At 45.1% G+C, this 5,142-nt stretch overlaps 1 long non-coding RNA gene across 2 annotated transcripts in view; it reads right to left on the minus strand.

Annotated features, from left to right (window-relative positions):
- Window positions 1-11: 11 nt before the first annotated feature.
- The window catches only part of LOC143298991 (uncharacterized), a 14,885-nt gene continuing 9,754 nt past the window's right edge, over window positions 12-5,142 (minus strand). The window contains exons 2-3 of one of the 2 annotated variants that reach the window (XR_013057453.1): window positions 1,513-1,809; window positions 12-328 (exon numbers count right to left, since the gene is read on the minus strand). This is a non-coding gene — a long non-coding RNA (uncharacterized LOC143298991). Of the gene's footprint in view, window positions 357-1,512; window positions 1,810-5,142 lie in introns of both variants that reach the window. The other variant, XR_013057452.1, reaches the window with a different exon arrangement.

Raw genomic sequence — 5,142 nt, forward strand, 5'->3', positions numbered from 1 at the left:
CCTTTGGGTGTCCACAGTGACTGTTCCTCCACACCGCTTTTCCACCTCTTGCCGACTACTAAACACACTCCCCCGCAACCGCTGCCAGCTGCCAAAGGCAGTACCCTCCTAGTGTTTTCTGACAAAGGTGAAGAAACGGTTTGGTTGGGTTTTTTTGTGTGTGTGTTTTTTTTTTTTTGTTTGTTTTTTTTGCTTTAACTTGAAAAACAGGATGTCTTTAATGGCTTGTTGTTCCAACGGAAATGCAATCACTTCGTAGCGTCGTTCTTTTCACTCCGAGAACAAATAATAGTGAAAGGTATCCGTGCTGTCATTATCTGTTCATACACTGCAGACACACAGGATGGAACACACTCCTTGGAAACATGTTGACGGCGATGAAAGGGGTTCGTTTCGTGGAAACAGAATACAACGGCCAAGAAAAGAATTCCGAGCGCGACTGTTATAAAACTGTTTTCAGACACTAAAAAAACAACAACTGAATGTGTGCGTATCAGTCTTGCGTGCAGTTGGCAAGTGCTCTCTCTCTCTCTCTCTCTCTCTCTCTCTCTCTCTCTCTCTCTCTCATAACTACGTGCAGTTGGCACTATTTCTTTCTCACTTTTCCCTCCGTGTTGACATCATCGTACCAGAAACATGTTGCTCCGCTGCTGCCGGTGTTTTTTCTTTCTTTCTTTCTTTCTTTCTTCTTTGTCAAACTTGCCTTTTCCTTTACTTTTAAAAGGAGTGTTTCTGCCACTTTATTGAGCGAGTTACCTGATTGTTTATTTACTTACCTATTCCCATGAAACCGGATGTAAAACTTTTCAGTGAACATGTTCAACACGGCTATTAAAAGCGTACTCCACCATTTTCAGCTGTTTAGTTTGGTGTCCGCTCATTTGAATGTTTAATTATTATCATGATCTTCAAAACAACCAAAACACCCTTTTCCTGAGCATGTTTATGACCACGCACGTAACGTTATTGGATTGAATTTCGATCCACATTTCGTTTCGACTCAAGACCTGACCAGCGCTGTGGATTACGCACACGTTTTGCATCTGCATATTTCTTTGAAAACAGAGGTGGTGTAGCGTGTATTGGTCAGTTCACACACTCTGAATCTTCCTTGAAACAACAACTTAACCCTTTCACCGCCAGTCGATTTAGAGTGCAAAATTCCCTTGTGCTATAAACACAGAAAATATGGTGTCTAATGAATTCTCCCTGTGATGTGTAGAAAATATGGCCTGTCCTAGTACCGAACATAAAGAGCAGTAGGTTCATGGATAACAGACCCATGATCTGGTCACCTTTCAGTCACATGGGTCTTCTACCTAGCCGCTGCATGAATGCGAGTTTGGCAGTGAAAGAGTTAAATTTCGTGTACTTACTAATCTAATACCATGATCTGAAATATCGGCAGACTTTAAAAAAAAAAAAATTTTTTTAGCTAAATGAGCTTACAAAAAAAAAAACACACAAAAAAACACACACACAAAAACCCCCAACTGTGAACAAAACGCTGACCTATTTTCCAGTGTTTCAGCAAACAGTGGTTTCCCCGCAGTCTCCACAGCCACAGACCGCATCAATCTCCAGACAAGCTGCCCTGCACCACCACGCTGAACTCTTCTGACAGGCGCTCAACATCCCAGCCTCTGAATGTGGCCCGGCAGATCGACATCATGATTCCTCTTTGAAGAAACCGAGGGACACCACATGTCTGTGTGTCGTCGGTCAGGGAAGTGGTCAGTGGTCAGTGGTCAAGGCCAACATCTTCCGTCATCACACTCACTGCTTACGATGATGGAACTTCCCCACCACCTGCACAACACACACACATGAATATAATAAGTGAATATCGAAGAAATATGATAAAGAATAAAGAAGATGTAAACATTCCTATATAATAAGTGAATAACTAAGAAATATAATAAAGAATAAAGAAGATGTAAACATTTTTCTCCAGTTCAAGAACCCACAGAATATCACCGCTTGACGTTGACCTTCGTGGTCAAATAAGAATGGTTGCACGCAGTCTTTATCCAGCTGATCAGGATTATTTGGATACAGAATATAACATCCCGCAACGTTTTCTCCAGACGAAACCATGGAGGAAGAAAAAAACAGAAAGAGAGAGTACACAAGACGTGGGAGGAGGAGGAAGAGGAGGAGGAAGATGAGAAGGAGAAAGGGGAGGAAGAGGAGGAGGAGGAGGAGGAAGAGGAGGAGGAGGAGGAGGAAGAGGAGAGGAGGAGGAAGAGGAGGAGGAGGAGGAGGATGAAGGGGAGGACGAAGAGGAGGAAGAGGAGGATGAGGAAGAAGAAGAGGAGGAAGAGGAGGAGGAGGAAGAGGAGGTGGAAGGGGAGGAGGAGGAGGAGGAGGAGGAAGGGGAGGAAGAGGAGGAGGAAGAGGAGGTGGAAGGGGAGGAGGAGGAGGAGAAGGAAGAGGAGGAGCAGAAGGAAGAGAAAGAGGAGGAGGAAGGGAGGAAGAAGAGGAGGAAGAAGAAGAAGAGGAGGAGGAAGAAGAGGAGGAAGAGGGGGTGGAAACGGAGGAAGAGGAGAAGGAAGAAGAAGTGGCGGAAGAGGAGGAGGAGGAAGAGGAGGAGGAAGAGGAGAAGGAAGAAGAAGTGGCGGAAGAGGAGGAGGAGGAAGAGGAGGAGGAAGAGGAGAAGGAAAGAAAAGATGAGGAAAAAAAGCTGGAGGAATAGGGCGGAGTACGTGTGGGAGGGCGGGGGGTTGGGGGGAGGGGTGTGTGAAAGAAAACAAGACTGGTGTTTCGATGCGTTGAGTCGTCAGTACTAAAGGCGTTCCTACAGCGGAGCTGACATGTTTAAACAGAAACGAATCAAAACAAAACTAGCGTGGCACTTTGAACAAAAAGAGAGAAAAAAAAGAGGGAGATGCAAATAGTTGCGCACCAGTACCTGACCCTCGCCTTGGAAATAAATTTCCAAGTTTTTTTTGTTTTTGTTTTTTTTAATTCAGTAATAGCTACACAGAAAGTGTGTGTGTGTGTGTGTGTGTGAGGGGGGGGGGGGGGGGGGGTGTGCTGGGGGGGAGGGGGGGGAGGGGGGGAGGGAGGGAGTGCATATTAGCACATCGTATCTGTTATGATTGAGACTTGGTTCTTTTACAAATCCAAGAATTCCTCCTTCTTATCCCCCCCCCCCCCGTGCCCCCCCCCAACCCCCCCCCCCCCGTCCCCCCGCACTGTTTTTTTTTTGTTTTGATAACTTGAACACAATGCCTTCTCTCTCTCTGTGTGTCTCTCTCCTCTCTCTCTCTCTCCTCTCTCTCTCTCTTTCTGTGTATCTGTCTCTCTCTGTCTCTCCTCTCTCTGCCTCTCTGTCTCTGTCTCTCCCTCTCTCTCTCTCTTTCTCTTTGGAAAAGTATGTTGCGGATTCAAATGTGAATGAAATGATTTGTACTTTCCAGGAATTGCTTATTAAACCCTCTTTTGAATTTAAGCAAACATGTATGTTTCACGGTGATGACTTGTGTTTCAGACTGTCTGTATAATTGTCCTTGTATTCCCTACCTCCCGATCCCCAAACCCCCACCCCCTTGACACGGGCAAATGGCCTAGTCATTAAAATGTTCGAGTTCGAGTTCGAGTTCTCTCTCTCTCTCTCTCTCTCTCTCTCTCTCTCTCTCTCTCTCTCTCTCTCTCTCTCTTTCTCTCCGTCCCCCATTCTGGTCTGTGATGTGGTGTGTGCTGTCTGTGCATGATTCTTTTATTTTGTTCAGTTTTTTTTTCCCGATGTATTTTACTGACACCATGCTTGTGCCTGTATGTGCAGGTGTGTGCATGTGTGTGTGTGTGTGTGTGTGTGTGTGTGTGTGTGTGTGTGTGTGTGTGTGTGTCATCTTGCTGTGTCTCAGGACATGTTGCTCACTGTGTGTGGTACAGCACCAATGTAAACTATGTTCAGTACGCCGTGAAAATGACGCACCTTGTACAAGCTGCCAATTCTGAGTCACTCTTTTAAGAACGAAAGAAGCAAAAAATGAAGGAGAAGAAAAAAAGAAAAAGAAAAAAAAGAAAGGAAGAAATGAGGAGAGAGAGAAAGCAACAGAGAGAGAGAGAGAGAGAGAGAGAGAAGGGGGAGAGAGAGAGGGAGAGAGAGAGACAGACAGACATACAGAGATAGATAGATAGAGAGAGACAGACAGACAGAGACAGACAGACAGACAGACAGACAGATAGACAGACAAACAGAGAGAGAGAGAGACACACACACACACACAGAGAAAGAAAGACAGAGTGAGACAGAGAAAGGGAAAGAGAGATAGACAGACAGAGAGAGAGAAGGAGAGAGAGAGAGGCAGACAGACAGAAAGACAGAGAGAGAGACAGAGAGAGACAGACAGAGAGAGAGACACAGAGAGAGACACAGAGAGAGACACACACACACAGACAGACAGACAGACAAACAGACCGATAGAAAGAGAGAGCGAGGGAGAGAGCGGAGAGAGCGGAGAGAGTGAAGGAGTGAGGGAAGGAATTAAGGAAAAATAAAGGAAGACTGAAAATGCAAGAGGAATGGTAGGCAATAGAACGGAGAAAGAAAAAGTACACACACACACACACACACACACACACACACACACACATTATATCTAATATACACTCTATGATGCGCGCACAGACACACACACACACACACACACACACACACATTACATCACACACACGCTATCACACACACACACACACACACACACACACAGATAACATCACACACAGACACACACACACACACACACACACACACACACACTCACACAAACAAAACAAAACAAAAAACTGTGCCTCTGAAACTGATACACCGAAAACACATTCTCTGTTGAAAATTTAAAGTTGCGTAAAAGAAAAGGAAAAAGAAAAGAAGAAAGAACGGAAGGAAAGAAGAAAGAAGGAGAAGAAAAGAACCAAAAAGAAAAGAAATAGAAAGAAAACAAAGAAGGGAGAGATAAAGGAGAGGAGGGAGGGGGGGTTGAGGCGCGAGAGACAGGCACAGAGAGAGAGAGAGGGGAGAGAGAGAGAGAGAGAGAGAGAGAGAGAGAGAGAAGACAAGACAAGACAAATTCTTTATTATCGAGGATAATAGATAAGCACTGGCGCGCTTCTTTTCATCCAGTCCCCGCCCTGAAA

Source organism: Babylonia areolata, chromosome 2, assembly GCF_041734735.1.
Source record: "Babylonia areolata isolate BAREFJ2019XMU chromosome 2, ASM4173473v1, whole genome shotgun sequence".
NCBI classification, from domain to species: domain Eukaryota; kingdom Metazoa; phylum Mollusca; class Gastropoda; order Neogastropoda; family Buccinidae; genus Babylonia; species Babylonia areolata.